Genomic DNA, 13,330 nt, shown 5'->3' on the forward strand with positions numbered 1-13,330 from the left:
CTCCCTCCCCGCTCTCCTGCTGGTAATAGCTCACCTTACCTGATCACTCTTGTTACAGTGTGTATGGTAACACCCATTGTTTCATGTTCTCTGTGTATATAAAATCTCCCCACTGTATTTTCCACTGCATGTATCCAGTGAAGTGAGCTGTAGCTCACAAAAGCTTATGCTCAAATAAATTTGTTAGTCTCTAAGGTGCCACAAGTACTCCTTTTCTTTCTACAAGGGAAGAGGCAATTCTTGATTTAGTCCCAAGTGGAGCACAAGATCTGGTCCAGGTGGGTAAATATAGATGAACTGCTCAGTAACAGTGACCATAATGTAATTAAATATAAACATCCTTGTAGGGGAAAACCCCCACAGTAGCATTTAACCTCAAAAAAGGAGAACTACACAAAAATGAGGAGGCTAGTTAAATGAAATTAAAAGGAACAGTCACAAGGGTGAAATGCCTGCCAACTGCATGGAGATTATTTAAAAACACCATAATAGAGGCTCAAACTAAATTTACCCCCCCCTCAAAAAAAAGTAAAGAAAACCAGAAAAATGGCTAACAGCAAAGTAAAAAAGGCAGTTAGAGACAAAAAGATATCTTTTTACAAATTGGAAGTCAAATACTACTGAGGAAAATAGAAAAGAGCATAAACTCTGGCAAGTCAAGCATAGAAGTATAAGTAAGTGAGGCTAAGAAAGAATCTGAAGAACAACAAGATAAGGACACAAAAACTAAAAGCAATTTTTTTAAGTACATCAGAAGCAGGAAGCCTGACAAACAGTCAGTGCGGCCACTGGACAATCAAGGTGAGAAAGGAGCACTCAAGGAAAACAAGGCCATTGCGGAGAAGCTAAACAAATTCTTTGCATCAGTCTTTACTGCAGAAGGTGTGTGGGAGCTTTCCACACCTATGCTATTCTTTTTAGGTGACAAATCTGAGGAACTCTCCCAGATTGAGATGTTAATAGAGGAGGTTTTGGACCAAATTGATAAATTAAACAGTAATAAGTCATCAGCACCAGATGGTATTCACCCAGGAATTCTGAAGGAACTTATATGAAATTGCAGAACTAGTAACTGTGGTATGTAACCTAGCACTTAAATCAATCTCTGTACCAGATGAATGGAGGGTAACTAATGTAACACCGATTTTTAAAAAAGGCTTCAGAGGCAATCCTGGCAATTACAGGCTGGGAAGCCTAACTTCAGTACCAGGCAAATTGGTTGAAACTATAGTCAAGAACAGAATGATCAGACACATAGATGAACACAACGTGTTGGGGGAAGAACCAACACAGCTTTTGTAAAGGGAAATCATGCCCCCGCAATCTATTAGAATTCTTTGCGGGTGTCAACAAACATGTGGAAAAGGGTGATCCAGTGGATATAGTGTACTTGGACTGTCAGAAAGGTTTTGACAAGGTCCCTCACCAAAGGCTCTCAAACAAAGCAAGCAGAGAGGGGATAAGAGGGAAGGTCCTCCCATGGATCAGTAACTGGTTAAAAAGATAGGAAACAACGGGTAGGAATAAAAGTCAATTTTCACAATGGGGAGATGTAAATTATGGCGCCTCCCAAAGATCTGTACTGGGACCAGTGTTGCTCAACATATTCATAAATGATCCGGGAAAAGGGGTAAATAGTGAAACGGCAACATTTGCAGATGAGAGAAAGTTACTCAAGAAAGTTAAGTCCAAAGCTAAGAAGGTGCATAGGAATCTGCCCCCAGAGAAGTCTGGAGAAGCAGCTGATAAGTAGTTGAGAAACTGAAGGGCAAGGTCCCTGAAAAAACAATGAGTTCTCAGAGAGAGAGAGAAAGAGAGAGAAAGACAGGAAGTGAGAAGGTGAGGGACAGACAGAGAGAGCATGAGTAACAAAGGATATCTCATAAAACGGGGTGACTGGACAACAAAATGGCAGATGAAATTAATATTGATAAGTGCAAAGCAATGCACACTGGAAGACATAATCCCAATGATGCATACAAAGTGATGGGGTCTAAATTAGCTGGTACCACTGAAGAAAGATCTTGGAATCATTGTGGGTAGTTCCCTGAAAACATCTGCTCCACGTGCAGCGGCAGTCAAAAAAGCAAACGACGTTAGGAACCTTTAGGAAAATGGTAGATAATAAGCCAGTAAATATCTTACTGCCTCTCTATAAATCCATGGTACGCCCACACCTTGAATACTGCGTGCAGATGTGGTTGCCCCCTCTCAAAAAAGAAATATTGGAATTGGAAAAGGTGCAGAGAAGGGCAACAAAAATGATGAGGGGCATGGAACAGCTTCCGTATGAAGAGAGATTATAAAGACTGGGATTGTTCAGCTTGGAAAAGAGACGACTAAGGGGGGATAGGAGAGAGGTCTATAAAATTATGACTGGTGTGGAGGAAGTGAGTAAGGAAGTGTTATTTATCCCTTCACATAAAACAAGAACCAGGGGCCACCCAATGAAATTAATAGGCAGCAGGTTTAACACACACATATGGAAGTTCTTCTTCACACAACGCACAGTCAAGCTGTAGAACTCATTGCCAGGGGATGCTGTGAAGGCCAAAAGTATAACTGGGTTCAAAAAAGAATTAGATCAGTTTATGGAGGACAGGTCTATCCATAGCTGTTAGCCAAGATGGTCAGGGACACAACCCCCATGCTCTTGGTGTTCCTAAACCTCTGACTGTCAGAAGCTGGGACTGGATGACAGGGGATGGATCAGTCAATAATTTCCGTGTTCTGTTCATTCCCTCTGAAGCATCTGACACCGGTCACTACCAGAGACAGGACACTGGGCTAGATGGACCATTAGTCTGACCCAGAGTGGCCATTCTTGTGAGGTTACACTGTTTTAACAAGTAACACAGCATCAATTCTCCTATGGAGGGAACCCAGAGGATCACCGGCAGCAGTCCCAAGGGAGATCCCAACAGCAGCGGTAAGGGCCAGGGGCTGGCTGCTTTCCCTGATAAATACTGCAAGAATCCAGAGCAGGAGACAGTAAGGGTTTGTGTGATGCCAACAATCAACCCAGGCAGCGAGAGATGCCGATCCCAGCAGCCACAGGCAGGTGTCTGCCCACAAACTGGGACAAGAAGGCTGACTAACACCAGACCCAGTCACTGGTGATGGGGAGCTCGCTGCTTCATGCGAAGGTTTGAAGGTAAGTGTCACTAGCCTCGGGGCAAATCCTCAGGTCCTTGTTCATATGCAGCCCTTGCTCTGAGACACCCCCCTTGGACAGTGTCCTCACACGCTGGGAGCTCTGCCAGAGTAAGGACTTCAGAGTCGGTTTCTTTGTGGTTCACAGCTAGAAAAACTGATGAATCAGAAGAGAGCTATCATCTCTGCCCTTACACATCCCTCTGTCTGTCCTCCCCTCACCCTCTTGCTTGCTGGCTGGCTGTCCCCATCTCTCTCTCCCTGACAGATCATTGTTTTCTCAGGGACCTTGGCCTTCAGTTTCTCAGCTACTTATCAGCTGCCTCTCCAGACTTTTCTGGGAGGCCGATACCTATGCCCATCCCAGCCCAATCCTCAGATGCTTTCTGTCTCATGCTGAGTATTTCCTCCCCGATTTCTGTGGGATTTGAGGGCCCTCAGCATTTCTTGGGCAGTATTGAGCACCCCACAGAAAAAGGGTGTACATTAGAAATGAACTGAATGGAGACTGGATTCCTTACAGATTAGGAAACTTTGCCCAAGCATTTACTGCTCTACCTTAATGTTTTTCCAGAGGATGGGTACTACAGCGGTTAGGGCACGAGCCTGTGACTTAGAAGACCTGGGGTCTCTTCTCTGATCAGCCGCAGCCTCTTTGTATGACCTTGGATAGTCACTCAGTCAATAATTAATATTTAACATTAATCAATAATAGCAGGCAATTCATTATAAGTAGTTTCAAGTGTTTCTGGACTAGTCACTAATGGGATATGAATGAGAGGAATCTGAGTGTGCATCTACTCCAAGGGGCGGTTTCATCTGTGCCTTGGGCACGGCCATTGGCAGAGTCACTTTCCCGTCTGTGCTGTTGGTCATTGTCACTCCCTCATCGCAGGCACTGACCTGGTGCAATCTCATTTCTGCCCTTCTCTGGGGAAGCTCATGTGTCTGACCCTCACCCCCCTCACATTGTTAAGCTGCAGCTCAGACTACAGTGGACAAGTAACTCATCTTCAGCTCCCAGCATGATGCTGCAGGGCAAGGGCTGATGCGATCCATGGCTGTATGAACAGGGGAGCAGGGAGGGCATTTCACCTCTGTGAAGAGCACTGGTGACACCGATTCTGGAATACCATGGGCAGCGCTGGGGTGCACGTTTTAACACGGATGTTGAAAGATTGGTGAGGGAGCAGAAAAGAGCCATAAAAACGATTTTCTCCAGCTCTCAAATATCTTCCAGTGAGAGAGAGACTTATAGAGCTTGATGAAAAGGAGTACTTGTGGCACCTTAGAGACTAACCAATTTATTTGAGCATGAGCTTTCGTGAGCTACAGCTCACTTCATCGGATGCATACAGTGGAAACTGCAGCAGACTTTATATATACACAGAAAATATGAAACAATACCTCCTCCCACCTCTGCTGCAGTTTCCACTGTATGCATCCGATGAAGTGAGCTGTAGCTCACGAAAGCTCATGCTCAAATAAATTGGTTAGTCTCTAAGGTGCCACAAGTACTCCTTTTCTTTTTGCGAATACAGACTAACACGGCTGTTACTCTGAAACCTGTCATTATAGAGCTTGATGTGTTCAGTTTATCAACGAGGAGACAGAGGTGATTTGATCACAGTGTATCAGCACCTTCCTGGGAGAAAACACTGGTTATCAAAGGGCTCTTTCATCGAACAGGGAAAGGCCCAGCTAGAACCAAAGGCTGGAAACTAAAGCCAGACACATTTCAATGAGAAATAAGGCACAGTTTGTTGCCAATGTGTGTGATTATCCATTGGAACAAACTACCAAGGGAAATGATGGATTCTCATCTCCTGATATGTTCAAATCAAGACTGGCTGCCTTGCTGGAAGGTACATCTTAGCCAAACAAGTTATTGAGCTCAGTGCAGGGGTAACAGGGGAAATTCTGTGGTTATTGTTAAGCAGGAGCTCAGACTGGATGATCTAAGACTCATACACTTTAAGGCCAGAAGGGCCCATCATGATCATCTAGTCTGACCTCCTGCACATCACAGGCCACAGAACCTCATCTACCCACTCTTGTAATAGACCCCTAACCTCTGGCTGAGTTACTGAAGTCCTCAAATCATAGTTTAAAGACTTCAAGTGACAGAGAATCCACCATTTACACTAGTTTAAACTGACAAGTGACCTGTGCCCCATGCTGCAGAGGAAGGCAAAACCCCCCCAGGGTCTCTGCCAATCTGACCTGAGGAAAAATTCCTTCCCAACCCCAAATATAGCAATCAGTTAGATCCTGAGCATGTGGGCTAAACCCACCACGCAGATACCTGTGAAAGAATTCTCTGTAGTAACTCAGAGCCCTCCCCATCTCATGCCCCATTACCAGCCACTGGAGATATTTGTTGCTATCAGTTGCAGATCGGCTACATGCTATTGTAGTCAATCTCATCATACCATTCCCTCCATCAACTTGTCAAGCTCAGTCTTGAAGCCAGTTAGGTTTTTTGCCACCACTGCTCCCCTTGGAAGGCTGTTCCAGAACTTCACTCTTGTGATGGTTAGAAACCTTAATCTAATTTCAAGCATAATCTTGTTGATGGCCAGTTTGTATCGATTTGTTCTTGTGTCCCCATTGGCACTTAATTTAAATAACTCCTCTCCCTCCTTGGTGTTTATTCCTCTAATGTATTTGTAGAGAGCAATCATATCTCCCCTCAGCGTTCTTTTGGTTAGGCTAAACAAGCTAAGCTCTTTGAGTCTCCTCTCATAAGATAGGTTCTCTATTCCTTGGAGCATCCTAGTAGCCCATCTCTGCACCTGTTCCAGTTTGAATTCATCCTTCTTAAACATGGGAGACCAGAACTGCACACAGTATTCCTGATGAGGTCTCACCAGTGCCTTGTATGATGGTACTACCACTTCCCTCTCTCTACTGGAAATACCTCACCTGATGCATCCTAGGACTGCATTAGTCTTTTTCACGGCCGCATCACATTAGCAGCTCATGGTCACCCTGTGATCAACCAATACACCCAGGTCTTTCTCCTCCTCTGTCACTTCCAACTGATACGTCCCCAGTTTATAGCAAAAATTCTTGTTGTTAGTTCCTAAATGCATGACCTTGCACTTTGCACTGTTAAATTTCATCCCATTTCTAGTACTCCAGTTTTCAAGGTCATCCAAATCTTCTTATTTGATATTCTGGTCTTCCTCTGCATTGGCAATACCTCCCAACTTTGTGTCATCCGCAAATTTTATTAGCACATTCCCACTTTTTGTGCCAAGGTCAGGAATAAAAATTTTAAATAAGATTGGTCCCAAGACTGATCCTGGATGAACTCCACTAGTAACCTCCCTCCAGCCTGACAGTTCACCTTTCAGTATGACCCATTGTAGTCTCCCCTTTAACCAGTTCCTTTTTCACCTTTCAATTCTCATATTAATCCCGATCTTCTCCAATTTAACTAATAATTTCCCATGAGGAACTGTATCAAATGCTCTACTGAAATCCAGGTAGGCTAAATCTATTGCAATTCCTTTGTCTAGAAAATCAGTTATCTTCTCAAAGAAAGAGATCAGGTTGGTCTGGCACAATTTACCTTTTGTAAAACCACGTTTATTTTATCCCAATTACTGTTTACCTCTATGTCCTTAAGTACTTTCTCTTTCAAAATTTGTTCTTAGACCTTGCATACAATTGAGGCCAAATTAACAAATCTGTAGTTTCCTGGCTCACTTTTTTCCCCTTTTTTAAATATAGGCAGTATATTTGCAATTCTCCAATCCTAGGATATGATCCCCAAGTTTACAGATTCATTAAATGCTTGCTATTGGGCTTGCAATTTTATGTGCCAATTCCTTTAATATTCTTGGATGGAGATTATTCAGGGACCCCGATTTAGTCCCATTAAACTGTTTGAGTTTAGCTTCCACCTTGGACGTGGTAATTTCGACTTCCATATCCTCGTTCCCATTAGCCACCGTGCTACTACCCCTAAGCTCTTCATTAGCCTCATTAAAAACTGAGGCAAAGTATTTGTTTAGGTGTTAGGCCATGCCTAGATTATCTTTTATCTCCACCCTCAGTGCTTAGTGGTCCCACCTCTTTCCTTGTTTTCTTCTTATTTATATGGCTATAGAACCTTTTACTATTGGTTTTAATTTCCTTTGCAAGGTCCAACTCTGCTTGCCTTTTGCCATGTTCAGTTTATCCCAACACTTTCTGACCTCCATGAGGTAGCTTTCTTTGCTGAACCATCCCATCTTCCATTCCTTGCAGGCTTTCTGCTTTCTCTTAATCACTTGTTTGAGAAGCTTGCTCGTCTGGGCTGGTCTGCAACCCTTCCTTATGAATTTTTTCCCCTTGCTTCGGATGCCGGCTTCAGATAGCTTCTGCTACTTCTACAAAGTAAGTCCAAGCCTCCTCCACATTAAGATCCTGAAGTTCTTCGCGCCGGTCCACTTCCCAAATAATTCCCTTAATTTTTTTAAGTTAGCCCTTTTGAAATCAAACACCCTAGTTGCAGATCGAGTTTTGTTTATTCTTCCATTTAGTTGAAACTCAGTTAGCTCATGATCACTCGAACCAAGGTTGTCCCCTACAACCAGTTCTTCTATGAGGTCCTCATTGCTCACCCATACCATATCTCAAATGGCATCACCTCTTCTTGGTTCAGCAACTATTTGGTGAAGAAATCTGTCAGCAATCACATCCAGAAAAACCTGGGCCCTACTATTATTAGTTTCAGAGTGGTAGCCGTGGTACTCTGTATCAGCAAAAACAATGAGGAGTCCCTGTGGCATCTTAGAGACTAACACATTTATTTGGGCATAAGCTTTCATGGACTAAAACCCACTTCATCAGATGCATGGAGTGAAAAATACAGTACGCAGAATATATATTCTAGCACATGAAAAGATAGGAGTTGCCTTACCAAGTCGGGGGTCAGTGCTAACAAGCCAATTCAATTAAGGTGGAAGTGGCCTATTCTCAATAGTTGACAAGAAGGGGTGAATACCAAGGGAAGAAAAATTACTGTTGTCATGCCAACAAGGCCAATGCAATCAAGGTGGCCCATTTCCAACAGTTGACAGGAAGGTGTGAGTATCAGCAGAGGGAAAATTACTTTTTGTAGCACTGTCCCCCAATCTATATGTGGGAAATCAAAGTCTCCCTTAATCACACAATTCACAGTAGTATTTGTTTCATTACAAACATTAACAAGAGGTCTCTATCCATATCGAATCCTGGTGGTCATTAGCAGACTCCAAGATTATCCTGAGAGAACCTCCAGAAGCTTTCTTCCCCAAAGTGATTTTAGCCGAAACAGACTCTCTTATCAATTCCATCACTTCTAATTTCTTTATAGTCTACCTCATCATTAATATACAATGCTGCTCCACCACCTTTGCCTTTATTTCTGTCTTTCCTGAACAGCACATACCCATCAATACCTGTACTCCAGTCATGATTATTATTCTACCATGTTTCTGTTATCCCTATAATATCTGGTTTCACTTCCAGTACCAGTAGTTCTAATTAATCCATTTTGTTACCCAGGCTCCTTGCATTGGTGTACAAACATCTTATCTGTTGCTGCTTGGCTTCGCCCACATTCCTTGCCTGATCGGGTACAGTTATTCTTCTTCCAGTGTCACCTATCCTTCCAGTGTCCCTATCCTTCCTCTGAATGGCCATTCTCCGACCCACTGTGGCTCCTTTCTCCATTGCTGTATCCTTTCTGACTTGATTTTCCACCCTCTCAATCTTAGAATCAGGCATGGATATTACATGAGCATCTCCCCCAAGTTTCTAGTTTAAAGCTCTTTTAATCAGTTGTGCCAGCCTCCATCCCCAAATGGTCCCTTTTGGTCTCAAATCTAAGAATCAATTAATGAAAAAAGTTGGGGTATGGGGCAGAAGAAGGGCAAGTTAACTGGGTGACAGCTCTTTGGGGTGTGTGGGGAATCTCTCTGAAGTGAAGAAGTTTCTCTGTTGTGAGAGAATATAAACCCAGCTCTCAGTTTGCAGTGGGAACTCCTATGGGATCAAAAGATGGAAATCTATCTAATTTCATGGTCCAGCCAAATCTTTCGATGTTCATTACTTTTTCACGATCACAGGATGCAGCTCATGGAGAAAGGAGATGCGGAAAATCAAACAGATGTGACAGAATTCATCCTCCTGGGGTTTGGGGATCTTCCTGAACTGCAGATCCTTCTCTTTCTGGTTTTCCTAGTGATCTATATTGTGACCATGGCAGGGAACTTCCTCATCATTGCTCTAGTTGTGACTGATCAGCACCTTCACACCCCCATGTACTTCTTCCTGGGGAACTTGTCCTGCCTGGAGACCTGCTACACGTCTGCCTTCCTGCCGAGGATACTGGCCAGTCTCCTGACTGGGGACAGAACCATTTCTGTGGGGGGTTGCAAGACACAGTTTTTTTTCTTTTGTTTTCTGGCAACCACAGAGTGTTATCTCCTGGCAGTGATGTCTTATGATCGGTATTTAGCCATATGCAAACCACTGCACTATGGAACCTGTATGAATGGCAAGTTGTGCCTCCAGCTAGCAGCTGGGTGTTGGATAAGTGGATTTCTACCTTGTACAATAGAGATGTGTTTTATGTCACAATTAATTTTCTGTGGCCCCAATGTAATGGACCATTTCTTTTGTGATCTCACCCCAATGCTAAAGCTCTCCTGCAGTGACACCAGCCAGATTATGCTGGTTCTTTACATATTTTCCTTCCCAGATGCAGTTTCCCCATTTCTATTAACCTTGACATCCTATGTTTGTATCGTTAGCACCATCCTGAGAATCCCTTCCACCACCGGGAGGCAAAAGGCCTTTTCCACTTGCTTCTCTCACCTCATAGTAGTAACACTTTTCTATGGGACCATAATGATTGTCTACACGCTACCGAAATCCAGCAACCTGAGAGCCCTGAACAAAGTGTTCTCTGTCTGCTACACAGTCCTGACTCCCTTGGCCAATCCCCTCATCTACAGCCTGAGAAACAGAGAGGTCAAGGAGGCCCTGAGAAAAGCTGTCAGGAAATGTCTGGCCCTCACAAGGAAGTCAGACTAGTTGAATGAAATGAGGATCAATCAATCTGCTTTCTATTGTGAAAGAAGGAGGGTCTAAGTGGGCCCTGATACAGAAATGCAGTGTACAAGAGATGTGTGTGCTTGCACACACACACACACACACACACATAAATTTAAGAGTGATACAGATGGTTGGAATTTTGCAGGGGGAGGAGGGGAGAGAAGATTTTGACTTTTCATCAAAATAACTGAAACCTGAAAAATGAAAAAAATTTTTTGCTTTTTGGCAACTGACATCTGAAAATCTTCAGATGGAAACTGTAAAAAATAAAAATAAAAAAAAAGTCATGCACTGTTGTTGTGGCTGTGTTGGTCCCAGAATATTACAAAGACAAGCTGTGACCCTCTGTACCTCAAAATAGTACCCTGGACCCCCCTATTCACCACTGGGATAGGAGGATGCTGTGTTTGGTACAAAGTATGCCTTGGGAGGGATCATTTGAGAAGTCTGGATCTGCTGAACATTACTATCCTGTTGAATTGTGGGTACTATCATTGTATGTGATGTTATGAAGTATTGCTAAATGTGTTACTGAAATATAGTGGGGTTGGGAGATGGCCACAGCTGGCCTTTCAGTAACAACAAAGGGGCACCCATCGCTGGCCAGACAGGCATTGATGGCCCATCAAGAAGAATCCACTCTCCCAGAAACTCCTCAGAGGGCAGGTACACAATGGGTACTGCCCGACCCCTGCCTCACAGCAAAGATCTTTCTAGCACCTGAAGAGAAAGTATAAGGAGGGTCAATGACATCACCACTTGGCCTCTCTCCTCCACCATCTCAACACCTGGAAGATCGTCTGGAAGACAAAGACTTTGAACTGGGGAAGATTGGTCCCAGGCTGGGAAAGGATTCCAGCCTGTGTATAGAGAACTGTGAGCTTCCAGAAACTATTAGGGTGAGAAACTGTTTGATTCAAATCTTGCTTCATTTGTAGAATTTAGACTGCAAATTTATTTGTATTTCTTATGTAACCAACTCTGATCTCTATGCCTGCTTCTTATAATCACTTAAAATCTATCTTTCTGTAGTTAATAAATCGGTTTTATATTTTACCTAAAACTGTGTGGTTTTGGTTGAAATGCTTCGGGAATCTCAGCTCAGCTTCAAAAGGGCTGTTGCACATCTACTTTCATTTGTTGGTGTGGCCAACTAATTAATGTGCTTGCACTGTCCAAGGGAGTCTTGAGAAGTGTAAGAGGGTATGTTTCTAGGGTGCAAGGCTGGGGTGATTGACTGGTGCCTCTCTCTGTATAATTCATGACTGGCTTGGAAAACATTCATGCAATTTATCTGGGTGTGGGTCTCCACAAGCTGATGGCTGAGTAATCACAGCACCTGGAGGGGTTTGCTGCTTGTCACGGGCATAGTATTCTGAGAGACAGCCCAGGCTGGAGAGTTAAGGGGACACAGCGGTCCCACAGCTCCAGGTTGTACCCGGGGATCCCATCACACAAGGCGGGTGAGGTAGTATCTTTTATTGGACCATCTTCTGCTAGTGAGAGACTCAAGCTTAGACAGAAGAGGTCTTCTTCAGGACTTGGAAATGTACTCAGTGTGTCAACTAAATACAAGGTGGAATAGATTATTTAACATAAGTAGTTAACATATTTCAAGGGACTGCTATAGAGTGATCTCTTGGTGAAAAGTGTTCACCCAAAGGTGATACAGTGTTTGTCTTTTATCATTTTTCTGTGTCAGTTCATTTGAGAGCATAGTGATTGTCCACATAGCTGTTGTCTGGGCATTTGATTCACTGGATGAGGTACACCACATGTCATGATAGGCACAGATAGGACCCATGGATCTTGAAAGGTGTGTTGGGGGAAGTATTGCTCATTGTAGCAGAGGAGATATGTCTGCTGCTTTTGCATCTGTTGTTCTGGCAGGGTCTGATGCGGCTTTGAGTTGGTGTGTCCTGATCTGTGGGGAACTTGCTTCTGATGGTGAGGTTGGAAAGGATGGGGGGTTGTTTGAAAGCCAGAAGTGGGGGTTCAGGAAAGATTTCTTTCAGAATGTGATCCCCATCGAGTGTGGATTGTAATCGTTTAATGATACTTTTCACAAAGCGATCACTCTACATCTGACCTCTTGGTCCTCATTCTCAAAAGAAATCTGCACAACCCTGTCAAAAGATGAGTCTGGGAACTTAAATTCATAATTTTGCAAGACACTAAAAATCATTAACTGAATAGAGACACTAGATTTATGGCTTATTACAACAAACTGTAACCAATTAACCCTCTTCCCCCCAACACACACAGCTGCATTTCCCACCCTTCCTCTCATGACTGGGGGTGTGTGTGTCATAACCATAAGGGTAGCCTAAAATTCCTCCTTACCTGTAAGGAGGAACCTGGTTGGCACTTGACCAAAGGAACCAATGGGGACAAAAGACACTTTCAAATCTGCGGGGGTGGGGGCCTTTGTTTTTTGTTCTTTGTTTCTGTGTTCCTTAGCTCTTAGGACTAAGAGGGACCGGACTTCAGTCCATGTCCTCCAAACCACTCTGAACCAGTCTCTCAACTTGTGAATTTTCCCTTTGCTGCAGGGAGGTTTATCCCTGTTTTGTTGTAACTTTGAAACTAAGGCTCAAGGGGGTTCCTCTGTGTTTTGTTCACCTTTTGTTACCCTGTAAAGTTATCTTCCAACCTGATTTTACAGAGGGGATTTTTACCTTTTTTTAAAAAAAATAAAATTCTTCTTTTAAGAACTGATTTTTTTTCAGTGTCCAAAGATCCAGGGATTTGGGTCTGTGTTCACTTTGTACCAATTGGTTAGGATATTGTTCTCAAGCCTCCTCAGAAAAGGGGGTGTAAGGGCTTGGGGGGGATATTTTGGGGGAACAGAAACTCCAAGTGGTCCTTTCCCTGATTCTTTGTCTAAATCACTTGGTGGTGGCAGCATACTGTTCAAGGACAAGGTGGAATTTGTGCCTTGGGAAAGATTTTAACCTAAGCTGGTAAAAATAAGCTTAGGGGGTCTTGCATGTGGGTCCCCACATCTGTACCCCAGAGTTCAGAGTGGGGAAGGAACCCTGACAGGTGTTAATCTTAGAATAATAGAATCTCAGGGTTGGAAGGG

The 13,330-nt window shown here is 43.5% G+C and overlaps 1 pseudogene; it reads left to right on the forward strand.

Moving 5' to 3' along the window:
• The first annotated feature begins 9,173 nt into the window (after positions 1-9,173).
• Positions 9,174-10,224, forward strand: LOC144274844 (olfactory receptor 10A7-like; annotated as a pseudogene).
• Positions 10,225-13,330: the final 3,106 nt, after the last annotated feature.

Source organism: Eretmochelys imbricata, chromosome 14, assembly GCF_965152235.1.
Source record: "Eretmochelys imbricata isolate rEreImb1 chromosome 14, rEreImb1.hap1, whole genome shotgun sequence".
Lineage (NCBI taxonomy): Eukaryota > Metazoa > Chordata > Testudines > Cheloniidae > Eretmochelys > Eretmochelys imbricata.